Below are 12,680 nucleotides of genomic sequence, written 5' to 3' on the forward strand. Positions count from 1 at the left end.
TCAAAGAGAAAGAAGAGCTCGTGGATAGGTCACTTTTAGTGCTGCACGAGAATCGAGACAAATCTCGGTCTCGGTCTCGGTCTCTTAGGATACTAATTTTGTTTTTTTCCTAAACAAAATTAAGACGCGTCATCTCAGGTCATAGCTTTACTGCCTTGGCAATATTTCTCGACGAGATATATTTAATGTCTCGGTCTCGGTTGCTCAAGTCTCGTCTCGGTCTCGGTCTCGTTTCGGTATTTCAAATATTAATTTTTAGCTACAAAATTATAAAATTGTGTTCTTTATTAATGAATAATCATTACGGGTATTGAATTAATTATTAAAAGATACGATTTTATTATATATGTTCAATATTACTACATGTATTTGACTTCGAATTACATAAGTAAAGTAAGTAAAGTAAAGTAATCGCCTATTATTTCAGGCGGGCTTTACGTCCAACTACCAATTAGGTGTCGCGGACGGAGGCGACTAGCAAACATACTTTACTGTAAATTTGTAATACCAATATTGATATAAATTAAATAATTATTAGAAAATAATAACATTTTTTGAAAAGATTATTAATAGCACACCATTTATAATACTTAAACAAAAATTCAAAAAACCGAGACCGAGACTGAGATTTGAGCGACCGAGACCGAGACTGCATAAAGTCTCGCCTCGTCTCGGTCTCGTGCAGCACTAGTCATTTTTTTTGTATTTTTTCATCCCCTTTCTATTAAAAATATTGCCAAGGCAGTAAAGCTATGACCTGAGATGACGCGTCTTAATTTTATTTAGGAAAAAAACAAAATTAGTATCCTAATATTAAAGACGATTCTCAGGGTCATTTTTTTAAGAAAATGCTTCGATAAAAAACTGGGATAAAAAATACTCAGCAAATTGACCAAACTCTTATTGTGGCGTCATCAGTTATCTTGCCTAAGCGAAATATCAAATTTGAACGTTCCGCAAATGTTGGTTATCGAAGAATACATTCCTCCATACACCGACTCGACAGATTAGTAAATATCACCTTTCCGCACTCAGAAGGCAAAACAAAAATAGGCAAAATGAAATTCTATAAAATTTCAATAACTTTTCTTAGTTGTGGAGAAGGAGAAAAAGATCATTGGACTATTTTATTATTAATCTTTGTGCATTTGACAACAGAGAAATGTTATTAAGAAATGTGATAATGTTCGCTTAATAATGCGTAGTTAATTATTTTTAATAATATAAATATTTGTTTTATTTTATTTGTTGCAAACAAATAGGAAGATAAAACAGTGAAGAACAGATAGATAGCCTTAGTGGGCATTAATTGTTTACATTGCCACTTTTTAATTAGATAAGAAATATACAATCAAACTAAGAAAAATTGACCTGTAAAATGTTACAAAACTAAATCAAATAACATGTCACACACTTTCTATTGTATTTAAAAACAAAGATAATAATATCTTGGTAAGCGCAATTTTAATTTCTCATTTTATTTTTCTCTAAAAAAAGAAAAAAAATCGTTTCATAAATTTTGTATTCTCCCACTAAAATCCTAGGTAGGAGTCTGTATTAGAATCGTGTTCTATTTTCTATGTTAAGTTTGCACCGGTGTTTTGATATTCCCTGAGTCCAAAATCTTCCACAAGCAAAATGTTTAAATTGATCCATTTTTAAAAAATTTAAACATTTATATTCTATTTTTTTGTCGTTATTAACATCATCACTAGTTTAGAAGCACTACGAATTAAGTGAAGATCGATTTGCACAAATTTTAGTTGGACTTTCAAAAACAATGATCTGCCTTAAAAGTATTAAAGTTAGAAGTAAAAAATAAATACCTAAAACCATAATATTAAATGGATTTATTACTAAAGAACGTTTTTAAAGCAATGAAAGAATGTGTATGTATATAAAACGAGCACTAAATTTTCAACAAGCAGTCGTGGCCGAGTGGTTAAGGCGTCTGACTAGAAATCAGATTCCCTCTGGGAGCGTAGGTTCGAGTCCTACCGACTGCGTCAAGTTTTTTTACTGCATACGGAAAATAGTTTGTGTTGAAAAACTAATAACTGCGAGCTTTATTTACCCTTTTAATTGTATCTTCTTTTTTTTTTATTACTAACAACTTTTCGCTTAATTTAATTATAATATGAGTAACAAAACTTTCCCATTTACCTTTTTAAACATTAGTTTAGACTTTAAGCATCTGTAAATATCTTTTAGATCAGCGGTTCCCAGATTAACTTAATTACAAAATTATTATAATAAAACTGAATAACTTATAAATTGACAAGAATTAAGTACTCATTCGATACTGCAGTATAAAATGATTTTTTTAATAGGAACATATATATATGTTATAAGTTCTTTACAAGACACATTATATTCAGATTGTTTTGCTGTTAATTTAAAGTTACAATACTATACAGGGTGACCAGAGTTATATGCTCCACCCACTTTTTTTTTAAACGGCGGGAAATTCCGAAAAAATAAAGAGTACTTATTTAATCACTTTTAGTCTAGTTTATTTTCAGTGATTGACCCATTTTTTTAAACCCCAACATCTCGAGATTTCCCACCGTTTAAAAAAAAGTGGGTGGAGCATATAACTCTGGTCACCCTGTATATAATATACTTATATATATAATTTATTTTATGCGTCCTACGCGCATATTTGTTGTATGCTTTGAGACAGCATGTGGAGTGCGAAACGGAAACATGATTGCAGTCGAATTCTCTACATCAAACTGATTAATTCGTCTCTGATGTGGAAGAAAGTCGAAACCAGTAAGGGATGCAAAAAACATGCCTGCTTCTTCTTTTTCTTCTTCTTGGTAGGCACTACAGCCCTTGAAGTGCAATGACTTCCACTGCTTTCGGTTCTGGGTCACCTGTCTCTCTCTTCTCTTACCCAATATCCTCAGATCCCCTTCTACGTCATCCAGCCAACTTAAACGGGGTCTTCCTCTTTTCCTTCTGTCTCCCGGATGGCCAGTGAAAAGCTTCTTGAGTATTCTGCGTTCTTCTATTCTTTGTAAGAGACACAGCCATCTCAGCTTCCTGCATTCTATTACACCCACCATGTCCTGCTACCCATAAAGCTGCTTCTGTTCCTCATGTGCCATCAGGTTCCTTCTCTTAATAGGATTTTCTGAGGATCTTCCTTTCCCAAACGTTCAACAGCTTTTCATTATCTAACGTTAAGGTCTATGTCTGACTACCGTACCCAACTATCACTTTAAATTAGTTTTATTTACCACTACTTTGCATCTCAAAACTTAGTCTCAAAACACATCACTTAGTTTTTCAAAACATCCCTGCGATGACCCATAAAATCGAACAAGCGTGCTACTACAAATATAGAAATGTACAGCGCACATAAAAGAAAGAATTCAATATCGTTATCCTGAGAGGAAACTTAGTTATATCATTTATATCGCAACTTGCATCACATTCTTTGTACCCTGAACTCAGAAAAACTATGATTCTGCCTGAGGTATTTCCGATTGTGTTTCCTGTAACAATAAAAAAAGAAAAAGTATAGCAATTTCCGTGGTACGCATAATTATTGTAGTCCTTTCTAGGTTATTATTATAGCTCAATGATATCTAGTAAATTTGGAGGTATTAGATCGTTCAAAACACTTAAATTCATGATATTTTATTTTTATTTTTGAGATATAGGCCTAAATTTAATTTCTTTTGAGGACAATACTCGATTTTGTTGGTTCGCAAAGCTGAATTTTTTTATTACAATACTTTAGGCATAAAGATTAAATCTGGGGATTCTACTATTGCATTAGAATGTGCCATTCTCAGGTACTAACATTTAGTTGCATTTTAGTACCTATGTAGATTTAGTAAGCCCCAATGGTGCGCCTGATGACAAGGTAATGGTCAAAATCTGTCAAAGGGGGGCGCTCACTCCAGGGTCGACTTTTAAAACTGGTTAAACTATGTTTCCTTTAAAAATTTTACACATATGATATTAGCCTATTACTTTTATTTGAATCAAGTTACGGGAAAATTGATTTTTCGATTAGCTAGGAATGCAAAATCAGACATAACTCTTGTAAAGTTCCAAAAACTGTTCAATAATAGACTGATTCAAAACTAAAAATTCATTTAAAGCATTGACAGAATGCCGAGTTTTAAGCAAACCGATTGTACAGCTGCAGGGCGAACTTTAGAAAAACCCTGATTTTCTGAGGTGGAGCAAAAAACTGCTCTACTTTTTGTTTAAAATGAAACATTTATTGCTACGGCGTAAACCAACTTTTTTTTTTAGGAGTTCTGGAGAATCTTTGAATTAGGTTTGAGTGAGGCGCCACGGTAGCCGAGCGGTTAGAGGCGAGACCTGCAAAGTTAGTAGATAAGATGGCAGTATCATCAGCATAGGAGAGCAGTCTCAGGATTAGTTGGTAGCTGCAACAATTAAAATAAATATATCATTGAAGTAATCATTTCTTTAACCGAATCTAATTCCGAATAAGTTGTTTTTTAGATCATGATATCTGTTTGTGAATTACTCATAGGCGCCACAGTAGCCGAGCGGTTAGAGGCGAGGCCTGCAAAGCTAATATGTATCGTGGTACTGTGTTCGATTCCCGGTCTAGGCCTTGGATTTTATTTAATGGTTAATAAAAGAAATTTACAGTAAAGTATGTTTGCTAGTCGCCTCCGTCCACGATACCTAATTTGGTAGTTGGACGTAAAGCCCGCCTGAAAAAATAGGCAATTACTTTACTTTACTTTGAGTTAGTGAAAGTAAAAATCGAAATAGTGAAAGAGTAACTATAGTGTAATAGTTCTGGATGATTTGGTCAATTAGATAACTAACTAGCCGTTCGCAAACGATAACTAGAAAACTGTGTCACAAACATAATTATTAACAAAATGTCAAAGTTAAGAAAGAAACACGTGTGTAATTAGATATATTAAAGCCATGAAAATAGATTGCCCTCATTTCTGACCTAATTTTAAATTAAAACATGAAAATCTGGCTGACACTTACATGAGTTTATGTTACTGCAAATTATGTAATAAAAATTTCTTTTGACTTAAGTTAATATTAAATTGCCCATATTATTACATTAGAAAGGTAATGACACTATATTATCCCTAAATGATCTTACAAAGGAAATTTAAGTCGCATCACTCCCTTTAAACTCCCCTAAAGTCCAAGATGCCCCAAATTTGAAATTTCAAGTAGTTTATGCTCTTTTCAACAAACACATACCCAATAGCTGATTTCCAAAGACCACTTTTTGGATTCAGAGGTCTTCAATATGGATGGCTACTTGTGGTGGGAATTCATAAGCGAACTCTGCTCAAGTGCCACACTTGAAATAACGGAGAGTAATTTAGACAAATACATGACGTACAGCTTCAACTATAGTTAGCTGTGGCTATAAAAGTAGGCCGAAAAGATGTTTCTCAGATGACTAAATTTCAGACAAACTGCCCTTAGATAGCAGTCCCATTTTTTTGATATCAACCATTTTGTAATTGAGAAGATTCCATTTTTTCTCTCTCTTTTGTTAGATGAAAGAAATCCATTTAATACTAAAGTTCAAATCATTTTTTTTTATTATTATCTGGATTTTATTTCAATTCCGATGGACATTTTTTTGTATTTATCAAATATATATATATATCTTTTAAGAGTTTTATTTACTGAGTTGGTGGTTTTGTTTGCACATTAGCCATTATTGTTTAGAATAAAACAACATATTGGTATTCACACCTACTGTTGGCTTCTAATGCCTCAATTTACCTATAATTGGTGGAAAAAAAACTATCTTCTTCGTGGCTTCCATGAGATAAGGATAACTTGAGTGCTGCTTGAGCTTCCTAGAAATAACGTGTGTGCCTTTGCTAAGTATTAAATTGCTTATGACGAGAGAGAGTGTTTAAAGAGAGTAAATGAGAACTCAGTATGGAAGTTATCGTCTCTCTGTTTCGTAAATCCTATTTTTAAGATTAATACAGTGGAAAAGATAACCAATTGACGTACAATAATTTTCATCTTTAGAACTATAAATAAAACATGACAAATTCACGTAATAAATGCCACGGATGACCGAATCAATTTGGAATGTGTTAATTGGGCAAAGAGAAAGTTGTATTTAGAGTTTGGCGTCAGATATTGATGCTAAACGTTCGCTGGAAAACAGAAACTCAATCAAAAGAGATTCCTAACTTTGTAACCTGCAAGTTTGTAACCAATCCGGAGAACAATTGTGAAAACTACTTGAATTGTACTTTCCGACACGTAATCCATAGTTTGCTTTCTTCCCTGAATTTACGGAAAAGAACTTGCGACTTAATTTATTTATTTCTAAGGTGCTGTAACATCTGAGGTCATTGGCACCCGGATGTTGTGTCCTTCTCAAGTGATTCTTGTATTATTTACCAATTATTGATTGTCATTTAACAATTATTATTCATTTTAACAAGATCAAAGTTATAGCTCAAATCAGGTAAGCCAGTTCCAAATTCTCGACAAGAATTTGTTTAAATAAGGTGAAATATATATTTGATGTAAATAAATTTTGTATGTGTTGTAAATTGCGACAACCTGATTCTGTTACTCATTTTTTAATGAAGTGCCTCAGTTTTCATTGTTATAGGAAATTATATTCATTGAAATATTTTAATCCCAACAGTTCTGAGGAAAGAATTAGTTGTTTACTTACTATTGGTGCTTTTCAAAAGATTGATGATATTTATTTATAGTACCTTTCTTTAAAAATATTTTATTGAAATTTGTAACTGCAACGATTGTTGCAACAAGCAAATGTGATAAAATATCGTATAATAATGTCGTGAATGAAGATAGGAGAAGGTACCCAGTGGTGTCACTCCATTGGCGTGTTCTTGTGCACTGCTCTTATGATGTGAGTAGATCGCGGGGCCATCATCTCTTCAGTCTCCTTAGAGGATTACCTGGTAATGTGGAGGAAGATAGGTGTTCTATGAGAGGGTTAGGATGAGCTGCTGTAAAGGAATGAAATTTTAAGAAACGAGTTTTAGCAAGTTATATGTATTTAAATCATTAAGAGATTTTCTTACAAATTAGGTCATAGTTATGTTATTGTCTTATTATTATTATTTTTTTTTTTTTCTTATCTTTAATGTGAGATTTTTTTTGTGTAAAATGAGTAGTCTAACTCTTTGCTATGATATATTTCTAAAAGCAATAAATATACATACAATTATTGATTTCAGATATAAATTAATTTTTGAATATACTGGAAGAATAAAAATAGTTATTTATTTAACAAGTGTGGAAAGTAGTACTTTTCCTCACGCGAGGCTGGGTTTGCACGCGAGGCGAGTGCAAGTGCAAATTGCCGAGTGTGAGGAAAATACTTTACACTCGAGTTAAATATTATATTTTTTCTGCAACCATTTATTAACTAATAAAATTAAAAATTTCATTTTTACAGTCTACAAAAAGTAATTTATTTATTATAAACATTTATTGTTATATTACAATTATTTACATTACTTACGTATTTACATTACTTATTACATTTTCTGCTGTTTCTTTTATTGATGGAGTGTTTTCTAAACAGGAATCACTAGAATCCATTTTAAATTTCTATAAGGTAACACTATAACCTTTTTAACTGTTATAATCAAAAATATCTAATTATTTTTTTTTTTTTTTTTTTTTTTTTTTTTTTTTTTTTTTTTTTTGGCGCATCAACAGCTGAGGTCATTAGCGCCCGGAGCTTTTTCCAGTGCACTGCCGGCCTCCGGACAGTGTTCTCTCGTTACAGACAACACTGTCCATCACCGGACAGTGAGCTGTAAGAAGCTCCTAGGAAGAGAAAATCTAAGGGTCAGCTGCTGGATTCGAACCCGGGACCTCCGCGTGGGAGTCCAGTATGCTAACCTCATAGCTAATCCCTTCCCTCAATATCTAATTATTTATTAAAGTATTATTTTTATTTCTATATTCCTTTCAATTTTTATTTTATTTTTTAATATTCGTTTTTTAATTATTTAGTTACCTTAAATAAGCTTATTAAAGTTTTACAGAAAATATTTATGTTAATAACAAAACTTCTTATATCAAGGAAGCACAATAAAGTTTTCCACTCACTAGTGAGGAAAGTGACCCTAATGGGAATTTTTCCCCACTAGTGTGGGAAGTTGGGCATTACACAGCTAATTTTAATTGAGTAATGAGAACTTCCCTACATGGTTGCAGAAAAAGGTTTATTTAAGCGCTTAAGGAAGGTGATTGGAATTTTCATATTCAAATAGAATTCGGTCACTTTCTAATAGTATAGCTCAATTATCTAGTTCATTGTAAACAGTTTGAAAAGCGATTCAAACAAACAAAAAAATTATTTTTTCTGCAACCATGTAGGGAAGTTCTCATTACTCAATTAAAATCAGCTGTGTAATGCCCAACTTCCCACACTAGTGGGGGGAAATTCCCATTAGTGTCACTTTCCGCACTTGTGTGTGGAAAAACTTTATTGTGCTTCCTTGATATAAGAAGTTTTGTTATTAACATAAATATTTTCTGTAAAACTTTAATAAGCTTATTTAACGTAACTAAATAATTAAAAAACGAATATTAAAAAATAAAATAAAAATTGAAAGGAATATAGAAATAAAAATAATACTTTAATAAATAATTAGATATTTTTAATTATAACAGTTAAAAAGGTTATAGTGTTACCTTATAGAAGTTTAAAATGGATTCTAGTGATTCCTGTTTAGAAAACACTCCTCCATTAATAAAAGAAACAGCAGAAAATGTAATAAGTAATGTAACTAATTGTAATATATCAATAAATGTTTATAATAAATAAATTACTTTTTGTAGACTGTAAAAATGAAATTTTTAATTTTTTTAGTTAATAAATGGTTGCAGAAAAAATATATTTAACTCTAGTGTAAAGTATTTTCCTCACACTCGGCAATTTGCACTTGCACTCGCATCGCTTCGCTCGCTCGTGCGTGCAAACCCTGCCTCGCGTGAGGAAAAGTACTACTTTCCACACTTGTTAAATAAATAACTATTTATTTGCTCTTACCGCAGTTTAATTGGATCAATTTTTTGAAAATGTCATTTCTACCAAACATTTGTTAACTTCAATGCTATATATAGAGTTTCACTTCAACGATACCATTTTCGAAAAAAATCGCTATAAATGTTAAAGTTAATTAAAATTAAAATGGCGAATTCGGTTAGCTAGTTTTTCAAATTTGGCGTTGATTTTCTTTTCTGATTTAAAAATAAAAAATGACAATTACGATTACTAAACTTCTTTTATTATTAGAGAAGTTGTATTAGAATAATGAGATGAATAATCCAAGCAAGAGGGTAAAAACTTCAATCAATCGTAGAATTGGATAAGATAAAGATTTAAGTGTAACTGGTCGTTCGAAGAGTTTGTGCTAATGAAACTCTGCACACACCGACAGAAATGTTGTGAAGATTCCCTGGCTGGGCTTGCAGAGAGGAACTCTTAAATAGTCTCTTGACTAATCGTCAAGAGACTACTTTTTAACTTGTTTGACCTAGTTCTGCTCTAGTGAGTGTTGTTGTTGTTTGTACCGTTCGGTTAGTCACTACTACAGCCAAGAGTGGTAGAGGGGCTAGAGGGTGTGTCTGTACAGCCTGCAATACTGCCTTGTCTTGGGGTGGGGGTGATAGAGTGGCGCGGAAGGGATCTAGTCTCCTGGCGAGCCTGTCCAAACCTGTACGGGTTCACTGGGCTTCGTACGTCGCCTGCCCCACCACGGGTGCCTGTTGGTAGATTTGCCTCCTCACACGTCACTGACCGACTCATATTGCATCATGCATTATTATTCTAAATCTCCTATTAACATAGAATTATCTTTGTCCCAGCTATGAGCTTATTACGAACGGCTAATAAAATTATATTTTAAAAGTAGTGTGTTCTAGTCAGAAATCTACATTCCTTAGAATCAGTGGGAGAGTCAAATAGAGAAATATCTTTCCGGAATCTGTTCAAAATGTGCATTTCCTTTGAAACTCAAAACTGAAATAATGCAGGAAGTACTCAAACGTGGATTAGAGGAAAAAAAGTAGGCAGAATTGGTCTAGATCTTTCTTTTTCTTAATCCTGGAGAATTCTGTGGGTATCTCATCTTAACTACACTTTCAGCAGGAGTTCCAACTAATAGGGATTAGCGCACGCAGAAGCTGACTCATGCAAAGCAAATGATTACATTTTATAGACAATGACTTGTTTCAATCACAAGAAACACAATCGCCTCAAGGGAACCACAATTAGATATTTTGCCACAGTGTTGTTATAGGCAAAGCAACTACACTACTTTAAGTATCCACCCTAAGAAGTATGTAATTAGTTCTAAATTAATCTAAAAGTGAAAATGACTGAATTCAGTTGACTACAAAACATCCAAATCTACAATCAAAACAACTTTATCGGATTTAAACGGTCTCAAAATTAGTATTATAGATAAACTACTTCGAAATGTCTTTAGGGGCTGAATATCTCCTACTTAAATATTTATGTGATTCTAAAGTGACATTACGAGTAGTTCTTGTAGAAGTGTTTTGAACTCTAGTTGTAAAGTCTGATATTACTATGAAAGTGAATTTCTTTTCTATTTTACGAATTCAATAAAAAAAAAATTAAAAATGAGACCCCCACACACTAGACTTAAAAGAACAGAACTAAACAGACGCTATCGACTACTTAAAAGACTCTTAGACGATAGATCAAAACTCTCTCTGGACAGCAAAAGACTGATTTATACTTCTATTTTGAAACCTATCTGGGCGTATGGAATAGAGCTGTGGGGTTCAACCAAACGCTTCAAACTCCAAAGGATTCAATCGCTACAATCTAAAATACTTCGAACTATCGTAAACGCTCCATTTTATGTCTTCAACCTGGACTATACACACTGACCTTAACATTCCTTTTGTCAAACAAGTTGCTAAAACACGATATAGAAAACTCCACTTCAGCCTGCAATCTCCTATAAATCCTCTAGCTCAAAATCTTTTTTTCTAGAACTCTTCCTGACAACCCGACAAGACACGTCTTAAAAGACAGTGGCCTCGTGATCTCCTCTCAAGTGAAGAGAATGACTAACCATATAATGTTCTGTAGCTTACCGCTGGGTAACTATGTTCACTGTTATCTTTGTTACTTATAGCGCTAACGCGCTGATTGTAGCACAAATAAACGCAAAAAAAAAAAAAATTAAAAATGAGACAGCGAAAAGGAGTTATTTTGAAACTTTTACTGAGCTCCAAAAACGGATTCTACGAAGGTTGTAATAGTATAGTGTTTGCAGCAAACTGGAGCCGTTTGACCTTGAAGTGAGATAATTATTTTTTCAGAGAAAGAAAGAGATATAGATTCATCACCATCTTTTTATTCAATAGTTAGCTTATTACATCAAGACAAACATATGCTGTGAAACATTACAGTTATTATAGTTTGCAAAATAGATAAGGAGAGTCGCAAAATTTTAGTGCCAGAAATTATTAACCTTGAAGATTGACCTTAGGACAATTAGCGCCCATCAAGTTACATTTACTGGACAACTTAATAACTATCGCTGTTCATTATTTTTGGTGACTGATTCATAGTTTCAATAGGATGAAAAAATAAATGCTAGTTTTCAGACGTGATACATTTATACTGCCGAGCTTTCGACCTAGGGACTAGGTCATCTTAGTTTACAAAGTAATATTTTACATTACAGGGTTGGTGCGTCTTCAGTCTTGTCTGTTCAGTCACACTCAGTCCATGAACAGTCTGGCAAACTCTAGCAAATCATCACTAGCCGCTTACATTTATAGCAAACACGTTTCGCTTAAGAAGCCTTAATAAACGCTTTAGGCCGCTCTGGATTAGATCCATACTCTCTTCAATACACAAGACATTACAATCGAACAACAATCTAAACCTTGGACGCCAATAGAAATGCTTTTAATTATATCCATTTCTTGCAGTAATCAACACTATTGGTAGAAATGGAACTTTGGTTTTTCAACACGCATTGCAGTTACTTAATGCATGGGGGCCATATTGATGGTATTGAAAAACGCTCATGCATTAATAATACATAAAACTGTATAACCAACTTGCGATATATTTTTTATTGTTATTTCGATTAAAAAAATTTTAAAAAAAAATGGATTTTTGTCAAGAAAGGGATTAACCCAGTGATTAGTATTCTGGATTCCTACACCGAGATCCCGGGTTCCAATCCAGTTGCACCGCTAATAGATTTTCACTTCCTAGGAGCTTTTTACTCTCATTGTCCGATAATAGACAGTAATGTCAGTAACGAAGGGACACTGTCCACATGCTGGCAGCACGCTGAAAAAAGCTTCGGGCGCCAATGACCTCAAATAAGAATAATAATATATATAAAGTATATTTTAAAATATAAATTTATAAAATATTTTTCAGTTCGCCAAATTGTTCAAAAATTAAAATTAAAAGTATAATTTGTTTCTTATTGAATGTTGTATCATATTCTGAAATTATTTTTTCTCAATTAGTTAAATAGGAATATGAGGAAATAGAGCATTCTAGAATAGTACTATAACGAAATCCTGTCTAGATAAAGCGAGTACGGGACGGCGCCCAGAGTTTTATCTTCAGTCTGACTGGGGTGCCGGCATAACATTCGCCTGATTTGAAGGACAAGTAG

General features: G+C 33.1%; 1 non-coding gene across 1 annotated transcript; it reads left to right on the plus strand.

The window, feature by feature from the left end:
• Positions 1-1,924: 1,924 nt before the first annotated feature.
• Positions 1,925-2,006, plus strand: TRNAS-AGA (transfer RNA serine (anticodon AGA)). Its single transcript has one exon. It is a non-coding gene; the product is annotated as a tRNA-Ser (tRNA).
• Positions 2,007-12,680: the final 10,674 nt, after the last annotated feature.

This window comes from Rhodnius prolixus, unplaced genomic scaffold (genome assembly GCF_049639745.1).
Source record: "Rhodnius prolixus isolate KJV_2025 unplaced genomic scaffold, Rpr scaffold_1, whole genome shotgun sequence".
Lineage (NCBI taxonomy): Eukaryota > Metazoa > Arthropoda > Insecta > Hemiptera > Reduviidae > Rhodnius > Rhodnius prolixus.